At 42.2% G+C, this 16,046-nt stretch overlaps 1 long non-coding RNA gene across 1 annotated transcript; it reads left to right on the forward strand.

The window, feature by feature from the left end:
- Window positions 1-8,833: 8,833 nt before the first annotated feature.
- Window positions 8,834-13,506, forward strand: LOC132711510 (uncharacterized). Its single transcript, XR_009622397.2, has 2 exons — window positions 8,834-11,830; window positions 12,630-13,506. It is a non-coding gene; the product is annotated as an uncharacterized LOC132711510 (long non-coding RNA).
- The last annotated feature ends 2,540 nt before the right edge of the window (window positions 13,507-16,046 follow it).

Here is a 16,046-nt window from a genome sequence, read left to right on the forward strand (position 1 = left end):
TCCAGGTGCAACAGGTACCAGAGGACTTCTTGCCAGGTCCTTCAGTTGCAGCTTTTATGGAACTGGAACTGGATCCAGCTGATTAACTAGTTAGGCACTGGAAGAGTTCTACTTATTTCAGAAGAATTATGCTATGAATAAGGCAAAGGCATTCTGATGATTCTTAGGAGGATTCAGACCTGGAGAATGTAGAAAATCAGAAAGTGACCTGATACACTTCTCCAGCTGTGTAGTCTTTCAGTGCCACCAAAAGCCAACACTCAACATGGATGGTTTTGTCAGTGAGGGGAGAACCTGAATCATCAACCTCCATTGTCTCCTGAAAAAATTTAAGACATGTGGACTTCATCTCCCAGAATTTCCACGATGTCAGCCATGTTGGCTAAGAATTCTGGGAGTTGAAGTCCATGTATCTTCAACTGCCCAAGGTTGAAAAACCCTAGTCCAGAGGTCTTCAAACTTGGCAGCTTTAAGACTTGTGGACTTCAACTCCCAGAATTCTCCAGCCAGCATAACTGGGAGTTGAAGTCCACAAGTCTTAAAGCTGCCAAGTTTGAAGACCTCTGCCCTAGTCTATTCTATGTACAGATAGTCCTCAATTTGTGACCAAAGAGAGCAATGCTCTCTACATGGGGCTCCCCTTGAAGAGCACCCGGAGGCTCCAACTGGTCCAGAATGCAGCCGCACGGGTGATTGTGGGAGTGACATGGCGCTCCCATGTAACACCTCTCCTGCGCAAGCTGCACTGGCTTCCAGTGGTCTTCTCTAAAGGTGCTGGTTACCACCTTTAGAGCGCTCCATGGCTTAGGACCTGGGTATCTTCGAGACCGCCTTCTGCCACCAAGAGTCTCCCACCGGCCAGTACCCTCCCACAGAGAGGGGCTCCTCGGGGTGCCGTCGGTCAAACAGTGTCGGCTGGCGGCCCCCAGGGGGAGAGCCTTCTCTGTGGGGGCACCTGCCCTATGGAACGAATTGCGTCCGGAGATAAGGAGGATTCCAGATCTACGCACCTTCCGCCGCGCCCTTTCTATTCCAACAAGCTGGACTGGCCTAACTCTTTTAATTGAGTAATTTAGTTCTTAATTTGATTTTAAATTGGGAGTGTTTTAATTGTCATGGGCCAATACTATTTAATTTGTTTTAAACTATTTTTAAATTTTGTATTCTATGTATTTTTATCTTCGGCTGTTCACCGCCCTGAGTCCTTTGGGAGAAGGGCAGTATATAAATTTGAACAATAAATAAATAAATAAAGCAAGAAATTTGTTAAGTGAATTTTGCCACATTTTACGACTTTTCTTGCCACATATGTTAAGTGAATCACTGTAGTTGTTAAGCTAGTAATGTGGTTGTTAAGTGAATCTGGCTTCCCCATTGACTTTGCTTGTCAGAAGGTCTCAAAAGGGGATTACATGACTCCATGACACTGCAACGGTCATAAATATGAATTGGTTGCCAAGCATCTGAATCTAAATCACATCATGACCAGGGAGATGCTGCAACAGTCATAAATGTGAAAAACTGTCCAAAGTCACTTTTTTCAGTATTATGGTAACTTTGAATGGTCACTTAATGAACTGTTGTAAATCAAGGACTAATCTGTATTGTATATGGCATAATGAAGTTAAAATCTTCTACAAGGAGTATAGACAATGGCCTGCTCACCAGATACTTTGGACTACAAATTCTCTATTTATCTACTTAGTGGGGCTGATGAAAGATGGAAGTTGCATACTTCTACTTTTCTCTTTGATATGATAACCTTCAGGTGAGTTGGGACTAGTATCCTTCCCTAGATGTTGACTCAATTGCTCAACTAACTATTTTATGCAGAGACTAGGCATTGCTGGTGAGGGCAGGGAGGATGTTGACTGCCTCTTGAAGTCAGCCGCTACTGTTTGAAACAGATGGCTTTGCTACTCTTAGAGCTGCTGCTTCTGCGATGAACTTTCTTAAGAAGCCAGAGGGTGCTTAATTAGATGTCTCTACACAGTGGAAGTGGCTGCCCAGGTGACTGGGTTGAAGTCAGGGTGGGGGCGAAATTGATGTCGACGTACACAGAAAGCATATCAAGGAAGGGTGTGCAAGGCTGAATCATAGCAAAATTGGGAGAACTCTTGCATAAATAGTCAGGAATCAAGACTCACAAAGTACAGGATAGTAGGCATTGCTAAGAAAAGATTTTTCACCAAAAATGCACCTGGAGGATTCTTCTTCAGAGGTCCAGCTGCTCATGCTGTGTCTCTCTTCCCTCCAATTTCCTTGGTTGAGTTAATTCATCATTTGATACACCATTAACAAGATTTAATGTTTTATCCTCCTGGCTTTAGAAAGAAAGTGACAACCCTACTATATCGTAGCAGTAGCACTTAGACTTATATATCACTCTACAGTGCTTTACAGCCCTCTCTAAGTGGTTTCCAGACTCAGCATACTGCCTCCAATAATCTGGGTCCTCATTTCACCGACCTTGGAAGTATGGAAGCGCAAAGCGTGTGCGCGAAGCAAACTGATGGTAACACCGGTTAAAACCCACCACTGGCTCACCCTGTTACGCGGCACTAGGGATTCGAAACACTGAACTGCTGACCTTTCGATCGACAAGCTCAGCGTCTTAGCCAGTGAGCCACCACGTCTCACTATGTCTTAATTACTCCACCCTATTTTTCCATCTCCATCTCTATCTCCATCTCTTTCTGTGTGTAATATAGTTATTCCAAAATGAATACAGTTGTTAGATATCTATCCATCCCTAGATAGTCAGGCAACAATCTTGCATGTCAGAGTGAAACTGATGTTTATTTTTTTAAACCATAAAAATACTTAAGGAGTGGCCATCTAAGTCATTAAGGGATGTTTCCCTCACTTCCTTCCTCCACAGAAAGTGTGTTGGGCTACTTCTGCTAAAGGAATCTGATGACATATGAAGTGAGATGAGGTGAAATGAAAAACAGAAATGACCCATTATGGAGCATCAGTGTTTCATTCTCCTTTATCAGCAATTGTTATGCTATCGTGATGCTTCTTGAGTCCTACAATGTAGGAATTATTCTGAATATTGCTCCAATATTTTAGAAGAAGAATATTCCTACTTTCTGACAAGTGAAATTATATTTGGATCTTGGGATGAGTCACATATTTATATTAGGGTAAATCATGTTTCCTGTAATTCCTGTTGTGGACAGATAGGTCTTTGTCACTCATATAACAAGGAAATATTTCATAACGCTTGATCTACGAAATGTTTAATTCTCATTCTGGAATATTAGATTTATTGAGAGGCTCTAAAGAGGAAGATTCATTCCAAATATCTAATAATTTGTTAGGAAACCAGATAATCAGTAAGAATGTTTGTTGTAATTGACTTAAGAAGCTAAGGTTTAATTACCCTGAAGCAAATCTAATAGACAAAGAATGCCAGACCTTCAGATTAACTGCCATGCCTAAAATAAGGATTATACAATATTTATGTGTTTCATATTTTTAAGGATTATTTTTATGTTTTTAACTAGGATTGGGTTTATATTGCTCTAGTTTTTGAGTTTACCTACAGAAACTGACTCTGTACTCAAAATGTCAGAAACAAATGAAAGAGAGTTGTCGATTATGGGTTGTTGTTTTTTTTTTTTTCATTTTTTAGCCTGTACAGTACAGGTAAATTCTATGTCAAATGTTTGCTCAGCTTCATCTTTGTTTTATTAAAAATAGGGAGGACAGATTTCAGCTTTCTGTTTGTGTTTGACTAGAATTTAAGAAGCACCAAGAGAGCTGAGAATAGCTTAAGGCTCCCTCTAGAACAGGGGTGTCAAACTCATGTTATCACGGTGGCGTCACGTGACGTTTCGGGACTTTCCCCCCCTTCGCTAAACTGGGCGTGGGCATGGTCAGCACGTGACATATCTAGCCCATGGACTGGTAGTTTGACAGCCCTGCTCTAGATGCAATCTAAAAATTAAGGGAAAGGATCTTCTGCATTTAGGTAGTCCTCAGTTAATGATCACTTTTGGGACCAGCAACGCCGTCCCTGGGCAATGCTATTGTTAAGCAAGACATCATGTGATTCTGGCTTGCAATTTCATTGCCAGCTTCTCCATCGACTGTTTGTCAAAAGACAGCTGTGAAGTGAACCAAATGATGATCATATAATCATGGGAGCCTGCGACAATTGACAATTGCAAATGCCTGTTGGTTGCAGAACACCCGAATTTTGATCAGGTGATGAAAGAGGTGCTGCAATGCTTGTAAATGCCGGAACAGGTCATAAAATTACTTATTTCAGCACTATTATCACTTTGAACAGTGGCAAAACAGGGCTATCATTAAATGAAGTCTATATAATTGTTCAGCTCAGGAGACGGGTAGGGATACAGGTAGTCCTCGACGTACGAGCACAACTGAGCCCAAAATTTCTGTTGTTAAGTGAGACATGTGTTAAGTGAGTTTTGCCCCATTTTACAACCTTTCTTGCCACAGTTGTTAAGTGAATCACTGCGGCTGATAAGTTAGTAACCCAGTTGTTAAGTGAATCTGGCTTCCCCATTGACTTTGCTTATGGGAATGTCACAAAAGGGAATCACATAAATATGAACCAATTCCCAAGCATCCAATTGTTGATCACATGATCATAAGGATGCTGGAAAGGTTGTAACTTCGAAAAACAGTCATAAATCACATTTTTCAGCGCCGTTTTAACTTCGAATGGACACTAAATGAACTGTTGTAAGTCAAGGACTACCTGCATATGATTGGTAGCTGAACCTGCTCAGAAATCTTTTGACACAAAAAACCCACTTCTGATTTCCCTGGAAATATTCTCCTTCAAAAATGTCATCTAGGAGAGAAGTTTGGTCTAATGGTTAAGGCACGAGGCTAGAAACTAGGAGACTGTGAGTTCTAGTCCTGAATTAGACACAAAGCCAGTTAGGTGACCTTCAGCCAGTCACTCTCAGCCCAATTCACCTCATAGGGTTTTTGTGTGTGGGGAAAATAGAAGAAAGGAGTATTAAGTATGTTCAGCACTTTGAGTTATTTACAGTATAAAAATAATAAAGCGGCATAAAGCCTTGGTACTACAGGGGTTTAAGGCACCCTGTTATTAAGCTTATTAAGACCAGCTGCCTGCAATTACTGCAGGGTTCGAATCTCTCCAAGGCTCAAGGTTGACTCAGCCTTCCATCCTTTCTAAGGTAGGTGAAATGAGGACCCAGTTTGTGGGGGCAATAAGCTGACTTTGTATAAATATACAAAAGGATGAAGGCTATTGCTGAGCACATTGTAAGCCACCCTGAGTCTTCGGAGAAGGGCGGCATATAAATCAAATTAAAATAAATAAATAAATAAACTGTTTCTAATAATTATGCCACAGTTAGAAATGCTTGTACATCTATGCCAATTATCCAAATTACTCCTTAGAAACTATTCCTGGCCCCACTGGCGCTTTATCAAAACAACTATGGTGATATCTCACATTGGGTGTGGTTAGTGATGTCCTCCTTCATCATTATGGATATTATTGGTACTAGAGTCTGGTGGAGGACAATTTGTAGGCCACCATAACTGTACCTCCTAATATTATCCTAGGTTTGTCCTTCAAAGGCAGATAGGTGTCTACTACCGGTAATAGTTCTTGCTCTACTTTCTGGTCACTGTTTGGTTTGGAAGGCAAATGCATATAATGAACCTGTTATTACAAGTCGCCACACCTGGCACCTTTCTGATTTTGGCACCTCTCCCTTTAGGACACTGACAAGTAGGTTTGCTGCTCTAACCTCCTCCTTTTTGATGCTCAGTGAGGTGCAATTGGACAAATGGAGTGATCAGGCTAGTAATTGGCAACCTTGTTAAAAGTAACTTCAATATTGTTGGCTCTGACATGCTAGCCTATTTATCTCTCTCTATGCTCCAGAGGGGATACCTGTTAGCTAGCTTCTGAATACACTTTTGCAAAGAGTAAACAAGTGTTTGTGTATAACAAGTACTCTGTTCAGTGGTGGGTTGCCCCCGGTTCGCACCGGATCTATAGAACTGGTGGTATAACCGGCGGGAACCTCCGCCCACCAACCCCGACGTTATCAACCCCGAGCATGCGCGCAGCCCTGCTGTGAACCGTTAGTAAAGGTAAGTAGAACCCACCCCTGACACTGTTCCTGAGTATGTTTCCCATCCCCAACTCAAGGTGTTTGTAATTATTTTTATTTATTTATTTGTATCCAGTGGTGGGTTTCAACCGGTGTAACAATCAGTTCGCTTTGTGCATGCGCTTTGTGCAAGCGCGCCAAACTTGCACTCCATGCAAGCGCATTGCATTTCAAAACAGCGGAGGCGCAGCAATCCGCTCTGCCGCGCCTATCAGCTGGGCTAATAACGAATTAATACAGGTAGGTATAGCGCAGGGGTGGGCAGGCAGGCCCAGCTGACGATCGGAGCGAACGGGTTCACTCTCAGCTCACCATTGGAGCTACCAGCTCTCGCAAACCAGGGAGAACAGGTAGAAACCCACCACTGTTTCTTTTTTATTTATTATTTTTACAGATAACTTAAAGCAATGAACATATCCAAAACACCTTCCTCCTCCTATTTTCCCCACAACAACAACCCTTTGAAGAGGGTTGGGCTGAGTGAAAGTGACTGACCCAAAGTCACCCAAGGTTAGCTAAGGCTGGGTTAGAACTCACGGTCCCCCTCTTTCGAGCCTGGTGCCTTAACCACTAAACCAGGGGTGTCAAACTCGATTTCATTGAGGGACACATCAGGGTTGTGTTTGACCTCAGGGGGGCGGGTGGGCATGGCCACGGTGGGCGTGGCCAGCTCAACATTACTCATGTTGGGGGCACCTGTGGTGGACAGGGCTGGGGGATCCATTGTCTCCAGCAGAGGAAGAGAATCTCTCCACCAGGGAGACCTCCGTTTTTGACTGCGACGACCTCCCGCAGCCCTCTGCCAGTGAACATGGGGCTCCGTTTTCATGGCAGAAGGCTGCAGGAGGCCCTCCTATGGCCTTCCTGCAGTTCTCTGCACGCATCTCTCCCGAGCTCCGTTTTCTACTGTGACGGCTTCCTGCAACCCTCTGCCAGCAAACATGGAGCTCCATTTTTGCTGGCAGAGCCACCGCAGGCCGGTCCTTCACTGTTTCCAGCGGGGCCTCATGGGCCAGATCTAAGCACCCCGTGGGGCAGATCTGGTCCGCGGGCCTTGAGTTTGACACCCCTGCACTAGACCAAACTGGCTCTGTGTTTCTCTTAGTAAAAAAAGGAGGGTGTGTGTGTGTCTCAATTCTCAGCCAGAGAGGAAATGTTATGCTAGCTGAGGCCTGTTTAAATAGGCTTTTTATTCAAATCAATCCAATTGACATTCTAATATGCAGTGATGAGCAAATAGCAGTTTGAATGACTCAAGTAAGATAATTTTAAGTGCATTCAGTTTTGATCTTTTGTCTTTAGACCTCTTTTCTCCTTTCCTAAGCCTTTTTTTTTTAAATGTAAGACAAAAAGTAACGCAACCCCAAACTTCCTAATGTATTGCAGTAGAATATGACTTAGCTTTAATGGTAAAGGCTCTTTCAAGATGAGCTCTGCTGATGACTACATGGACACAACCAGTCAGTTTTCTTTGGCAAACATTCAGATATGCCTTGTTATTATAGCTTTCTTTCAGCCTTAATGGCTTATAACTATTGAAAATGTGTCAGGCTCATTACTTCTTCAACTATGCCATCCAAGTGTGTGACATTCAATTAGGTCTGTTCGTGGTGAATTCTCCAAGTTAATTGAGGTGTTTTATAAGGAAGGATTTAGTTTTGTCAGGTGTGAACCAATTGACTGATGAAAGTGCCATTATGCTATAGTGGTTATAGTGTTCAACCAGTACAGGGACACCCATGCTTAAGTGTCCCTCTCAGCCATGGATATTCATTTGGGTGACTTTCTCCTGCTCTATCTTACAGAGTTATCGTTGTGGGGTAAAATGAAAGGATACTTTTATCCAAGCTACTTTTTGCTCTTAGGCAAAAGGCAGAGTATATTTCTAAATGACAAGAACATCAACTGATGGACTCTGTGAAATTTGACTAGATTTATTTTTAAGAGAATGAATGGTTGGACACAGAAACTCTGTGTGAATGTAAATGTTCCTGAGAGTGGGAATCTGACCTGATTAGTGAAGCTAGTTTATAATAGAAAGGGGATTTATTTGTTTATTTTAGAGCTGGTTTGGTCTAGTTCAGTGATGGCTAAACTTTTTGCCGCAAAAGCGTGGGGGAGCGTGGGGGAGTCATGTGTGCGTGTGCCCATACCCATAATTCAATGTGTCCCACCCCCCCCCGTGCATGCGCATGCGATCCTCCCATGCTCCCCCCACTTTTGGCACGCGATGGCACAGTGGGCTCAATAGGCCCGTTTTCGCCCTCCCCAGGCTCCAGAGGCTTTTTTGGAGTCTGGGGAGGGCGAAAATGGCCTCCCCCCCCCGGAGGCCCTCCAGAGGCTGGAAACGGCCCATTTGCCAACCAGGACCACCGACCACTTGCCAGTGGTCCCGGAAGGCCTGAAAATCAGATGCGTACGCCGGAGCTGAGCTAGGGCAATGCTTGGGTGCCCACCAATATGGCTCCGTGTGCCACCTGTGGCACACATGCCATAGGTTCGCCATCACATGTCTAGTGGTTTAGTGGTTAAGGCACCAGGCTAGAAAGCAGTGGGCGTGCATAAGAGCACCAGCGTGCCTACCATCCCTGTCCTAATGTTTCCTCTATTCGTATCTATTTTATGTATTCAATTCATGCTTATACTTATATATATTACCTAATATGTTCTTGACAAATAAAATAAAATCAATAAAATCAATAAAAAAAGTCCTGCCTTAGTCATGATAGTCAGCTGGGTGGCCTTGGGCCACTCATTCTCTCTCAGCCCAACTCACCTCACAGAGGACACAAACCAGGAGTTTGTGTTCTAGGTGTCCTTTAGGTATGAAAACCAGCTGACTTTGGATCAGTTATTCTATCAACCCAACACATCTGATAGGATTTTTGTGGGTAATTTAGGACACCGGAGTATTAGATATGTCTGCCACCTTGAGTTATATATTAAAAAAAAATAGTTATGATTATTTAATGTCCTCTTTGTCCAGAGTCATACACGAACTGAGACGAATAAGAGCTTTATGCATAAACACAGCCATACAAAACCATTTTAAGACATTTAATCAGAAACAAGTCCTACTGGGTACGGTGCTTAATATGTTGCTATAGACCCATGGTGGGCAATTAATTTTTGCATTTATTTATTTATTTATTTGTTTATTTATTTCGAATTTATATACCGCCCTTCTCCTGGAGGACTCAGGGCGGTGTACAGCCACAAATAAGAAACATAAAATACAAACATTAAAAACAATTAAAAGAATATATATCTATTTGGCCCCATAATTTAAAAAGTGACAAACCAATTAAAAACATTTAAAAAAATTTTTAGCCAGCCCAGCTTGCTGGCAAAGGAAAGTTTTAAGGGCACGGCGGAAGGCACCGAGGTCTTGGATTCTCCTTATCATGAGAAATTGGGAGTTTTGTGGAGGGTCAAACCAACTGGGCTCTAAAGATACGTAGTCATGCACCCACTGTCAGGTGTGCTTCCTTCAAAGTCCAGGAAAGAATGACCCAAACTCCATTGTTTATAGAGAAAGGTACTTTTACTAGAAAATGAAATGAACGCAACCAAAGGAAAGCAGAATCTAAGGCAATGCGCGCGAAAATTGCATATAGAAAGCATCCCCTCCCACTGTCCACCGTAAATCATCCAATCCAAAAGTCTCCCAGGGGTCAGGTGGAAGCACACGTCTGGCAGCGTCATCAATCAGGAATGCCACGACCGTTGGCCCGATGGCAGCTTCAAAGATACAGTCCGGTGGCTTAACTATCGGTTTCGTTTCCTCCAGCACGCTCCCCCCCCATGCTACCTAGCTCTCCCCCCTCCTGTTACTTTGGCAGCCAAAGCAGTAAAGGCGGAGACTGACACCCACGCACATATGTAAATTGGGGGGAAAAAATAACACCTGCCTTAAAAATAAAACTAACACAGTTGTATTGTATGCATGGCATATACTTAACTGTATTTTTTGGAGTATAAGATGCACCGGAGTATAAAACGCACCTACCTTTTTTTGGTGAGGAAAAGAAGAAAAAGAAATCTCCCTCTGCCTCTGCCTCTGAGCAATTTTGCTTTGTTGCAGCAAACAGCAAACAGCCTGCTTTACTTTCATTTTCGTTTTCAGCATAGTTTGATTAGCACAAGAGAAAAAAATCTGCTACAGCAATTTACCTCCTTGCAGCAAGCAGCAGAGGCCAGGGCAAAACAGCTGAGAGCATAACAGCTAAGAGTCGGGAGGCCGATCTAATCAACTTGTGCTAATGAGGCTGTGCTGAAGATGAAAGGAGCTGTTTTTTCTTGCTGTTTGCTTGCAAGGAGGTAACTGCTGCGCGGCAGAGGCCAAAGGGTGGCGGCCAGTGGGTGGGCGGGGCTACATTCGGTGTATAAGATGCACCTAAATTTTCACCCCCTTTTAGGGGGGAAAAAGGTGCGTCTTATACTCCGAAAAATACGGTATTTACATTTGATTTCTAATTTCTGATTGACCTCATGTAGGCTGCACAGAGAAAATCAAATGTGGTCTGGAGTGGTGGTATTCAGCCGGTTCGGACCGATTCAGGCGAACCGGTAGTGGTAACCTGTGGGTGGGCTGCCCTGCCCCTGCCCACCCGCCCCAGCGCTATGTCATCCTATTTAGCCAAGTTTTCTAAGCTGCGCGCATGAGCAAAGCACAGGCGCGGAAGGCCGTGTGCATGTGCAAAAGGTGTGTGTGCGCTCACGTTTTCATTGTGCGGCGAACCGGTGGTAAAGTTATGTGAAACCCACCTCTGCCTGGAGCTGTAAAATGCCCAGGTCTCCTATAGACACTAGGCAGTGTAGAGTAGCCTATGTATCTACAGGAGGATCAGTTTGCTTAGTCAGTGTCTGAAGAAGACAGTGAAGTGAATGTAATACAAGAAGTTGCTGATTAGGCATACAGTCATAATCCACTATGTCTCTTGGATGTCTCAGAGCTGATCATGGCAGAGAGGCGAGGGCAATCTTCTCTGGTCCGATCTATCTTGCTTGCCAGAGCTTTGACCATGACATTTCTGACCAGGAATCTCTCCAGAGACTTCCATCCCACCACTCTGAGATCTTTGATCTTTGTTGTAGAATCAAGCAGAATCATTCCATCTTCTGTGACCTCAGCCACAGAACTAGAATTAACCTCACATGCCAGGTAGTACCCACAGTAACACCATATGTTTTTCTAACAAGCAGATTATTTATAGCATTTATCTTCTATTAGTATGCTTTTGAGAGACATGCCTTGTCTTCTTCACATTCAGAAACATCGTTTCCAGAATGTGTATTGTTGAAGAATTGAATCTCATTTTAATATGCAGAGGAATCTTTTCCCCTCTTTGGCCATTATAGATTTGTTTTAAAATAGACATATAGTCTCTATACATCTATCCAGGATATAGCATATAAGCGTTGCTTACATCTATCCAGGATATAGCATATAAGCGTTGCTTGAGTAGGATCTGCTGCAGTATTGTCTGAAACGCTACACATCCCCTTCATGATCTGTTTTCCTTGTTACCTTCTGGGAGGAAGTTTCGTGGTATCCGAAGCAGAACATCCAGATTCAGCCACAGTTTTGGTCCATACAGTATCAACCTTGTGAACTCTCAAGCTTCCTCTTTCAGCTATGTATTCAAGATGGACAGTGACTAATATTTATATTTCTTTATATATATTTTGCTGTAAGTATATACATATGTATGTATATAGCATGTCTAGAAGTGTGTTATGTATATGTATACTTTTCAGAGCAGGCAATAGAATTTCATTTTTAATGTGTGTCAGAATGCCCACAGAAAAAAATGACAATAAAGATCCTATCTTATCTTAGATTTCCTGGCCAGAAGGCAGCTCATTACTACCAGTTCTGTGGGTGTGGCTTGGTGGGCAAGGCTTGGCTTGGCTCACATGGCAGGGGAAGGATACTGTAAAATCTCCATTCCCTCCCCACTCCCGGGGAAGGTTACTGCAAAATCCCCATTTCCTCCCAATCAGCTGGGACTTGGGAGGTAGAGAATAGATGGGGCGGGGCCTGTCAGAGGTGGTATTTACCAATTCTCTGAACAACTCAAAATTTCTTAATAGACCCTAGGAAATCCCTTCTTAATTGCAATTTTCTATTGGCTTTCTCATGGACAATCAAGTAAGTCAAATGTTAGTTCTCAAGTCCTGTCAAGTATTTGCCATTACATGTCAATAGTGATGATGAATTTTGCTATTGCTTTCCAACTGTCACTTATTCAGAAAGTTGATCGCTATATACAGTGGTGGGATTCAAGTAATTTAACAACTGGTTCTCTGCCCTAATGATTTCTTCCAACAACCAGTTCGCCAAACTGCTCAGAAAGTTAACAACCAGTTCTCCCGAAGTGGTGCGAACTGGCTGAATCCCACCACTGGCTATATATCAGGTTCTGTTAACAGATGGATACTATCAACTTTTACAAAATTGTCATTTTTTTTTCTTTATGGATTCCCCAGGCCTTCTTCTTTCCATAGTATCTCATCATGTCTTCAGATCCCTCAAGGCCTGGTCCTTCTGGAGCACTTGGCATTCCTCCTGTCCCGAAACCTGACAGTCCATTGGTTCCAGTTCCAGAGAAACCATGGCCAGAAGGACCACCAAAACCAGAAGGTCCTCAGCCCTTGGGGCCTCTAGTGCCTGGAAAACCTTGGCCAGAAGGTCCTCCTATATCACCACATCCCCCGCAACCCAAATTTCCACAACCACCAAAGCCCTTGGGGCCTCACAACCCAGGGCAATTTCCTGGATCACTTAATCCCCCATTTCCTGATGATCCTTACCCACCCTTACCCCTGCTGCCAACGGCACCTTGGCCACCACTGCCTGAGCGGGATGATTTAGGAAATCTTCCTGAAGATCGTTCTGGGGAGGATTAATATTTGTCATGATCTCCTTGTAGCAAATATGGAACTGTACCTTATTTTTCTTCCAAGGATGTACCATCTTCAATGTCCATCTGAACTTTTAAAAAAAGAGTATTCCAAATTTAGACATTCTTGAAACGTTCTTGGAGGTTGTGTGTCAACAGGAATAGAAAAAGGGAAGAGATGAAAGAAATGGATGGATTATGAGAATCAATCTCACGTCTATGATGTTGATATTCTGATAAGCAAATCTTACCTGTAAATAAACACCTTTCTTATGTTTTGAATTGACAGGAGGCATTTCAGTTGATTTATATAATTACGTTTTCTCTCTGTCTACTTCCCAATATTTACTTCCCTTTATTTCTGGTACCAACCAAAGCTGTTCTCGCATCTTCGATTTTCATATAAAGACAGTTCTGACATTTAAGTTGTAAAGGAATTTCCAATAAAATATGTAGAACAGAAATCTGTATGGTCTGCTCACTTGGTCTATTGCACTTGCTCTCTTTTATCTGTTATTGTAATTTTTGTTTGGTTGTTGCTGCATTCAAATTTAATAAATCATTATTATGATTATTATCAACATATATAAGGGTTGTGAAATTTCAGTATTCCCTTATAAAGGCACATCACGGACAAAAATGATTCTTTTTTGCCCAGGTTTTATGGATAATGTCAAGAAAAGGAATTATTAACTAAACAGTTTTCAAGGTGGGTTTTATGGTTATAACAGTAACAGAGTTGAAAGGGACCTTGGAGGTCATCAAGTCCAACCCCCTGCTCACGCAGGAGACCTATACTACGGATTCAAACCGCCGAACTGCCGACCTTTCTGATTGACAAGCTCAGCATTTTATCCACTGAGCTACCTAACCTAGGTTCAGGATCCTGATTGTCAAACATAAAATGGTAGAGAGGAATTATGCCAATAGCAGATTAAGGAATATGTTATAAGCCCAAAACTATTTCTACGTAGCAAAATATCTAATAAATCATATTTGAGCATGGTCTGGTGAACCATGTCTTTCTGAAGGGAAAACAAACTTCACATCTGCTGTACAGTGGTGGTATGTACAGATAGAGAATTATCTGGCAAGCTACAGGAAGTAACAATCCCACTTTGCTCTGTGCTGTTTGGAGAAATGCATCAGAATAATCATGAGCTCTGGATTTGTTTTGGACTTGAAAGGGAAAAAGTGATCTCTAGTTCATGCAGGCTCACAAGCCACGTATGTCTGAAACTTCTTAAAGACATGGGACTTCTCACAGTTCTATCCTACTTTTTCATGAGCATTGGGTGGAGACAAACTGATCTCAGCTGAGCTACGAATCGGCTCTTCCAATGATCAAACTGAGTCTGGAGTAGCATGCTACAATGATGGGTGTTTTGTTTCATGCTGTTAACTCTTGCAGGCTAGCTTTATCATGAGAATATAATGCCATAAATATGACCAATGAACACATAAATATGATACTAGTAGCGTATACCAAAGAGCCACTTTAGTATAGAATGCTAGAAACTGGGTTGAAGTCCATACATCTCCAAGTGGCCAAAGTTGAGGAACACTGCCTTAAATGGATGGGGAAAACCAATGGAAACAGATCTTACCTTCAAAAAACCAGGAGATAGACAGACAGATATAGATGATAAATAGATAATAGGTAGATAGATGATAGATTGATAGATGATAGAAAGAGAGATAGATGATAGATAGAGAGATGATAGATGATAAATAGATGATATCTATCTATATCTACCCTGTTTTTCCCGAAAATAAGACATCCCCTGATAATAAGCCCAATTGGGCTTTTGAGCGCATGCGCTAAAATAAGCCTCCCTCCGAAAATCAGGTAAGACGGCAAGAGGAGCCCCATCTTGCTTCATGCGCCCCAAAATAATAAGACCTCCCTGAAAATAAGGCCAAGCGCTTATTTCGGGGTTCAAAAAAAATATAAGACAGGGTCTTATTTTGGGGGAAACACTGTATATCTATAGATAGATAGTAGATAATAAATAGATGATAGATAGGCAGGCAGGCAGGCAGACAGACAGACAGACAGATAGATAGATATTTCATGTCTGATAATCTCCAGGACTAATTGAAACTGATTTGCCTACTTACTATGAGAAAGTAGATATCAGGGGAAACTGCTTTGTATACAAAAAGGCCTGACAATCCAGATAGGTGCCCAATCTGTGGCCCAAGGGGCACAAAAATTTTGAGGGCCCCAACATTATGATAATGTAATACCAACGTGACAGATAGGAGGGACTATTAAAGATATGACTGGATAGTAAACATATTGGATACGACTTTTAAGCATTAAATAAGTGTAAATCCAATGTACAGTAGTTTTTCTTCCCCACCTGCTGAATTCCATCCTACATTGTTTGCTTTAGAATTTCATCCAAGACTTGATAAAGTCAAGAATGCAGGGCTGGCTGAGGAATTCTGGGAGTTGAAGTCCACACATCTTCAAGCTGCCAAGATTGAGAAACACTGATTTAAGAGAATATTAATATCACTGATTTAAGGTTGAGAAACACTAATTTACAAGAATATTATCATTGGTATGTGAGAGGGCTGTTCAGATGAGATAATATTGGATATCTGCCTATTTTAGTGAAGAAAGAGGGCTTGAAGCTGAAATTCTCTGATAAGGACTTATTGGAAAAGCAGACTGACCCCTAATGACCTTGATGTAAGATTTCACGTGATCCAGTCTAATGCCACGTTGCAAATGTGCATTTGAGTTTTCATTCCTAAAGTTGATAGAGATGGCTTTGCCCATTAAAAGGATGTGCTTATGTTGAAGGAGTGGATAAAAGCATTTCAGGCAGGAACTTGGAATGAGGAAGAGAATATAGTTTAGACCAAGTTGAAAGAAAAATCACACTCATATTCTTGAATCTACGTGGATTTGGAGTGGGAGAATTGCTGAGTTTTGGAATATAAACTCTTGAACTTGTAGACAGGAGCCAAAACTTGAACTGTAGAATGTATT

This window comes from Pantherophis guttatus, chromosome 2 (genome assembly GCF_059756535.1).
Source record: "Pantherophis guttatus breed Tessera chromosome 2, ASM5975653v1, whole genome shotgun sequence".
NCBI classification, from domain to species: Eukaryota; Metazoa; Chordata; class Lepidosauria; order Squamata; family Colubridae; genus Pantherophis; species Pantherophis guttatus.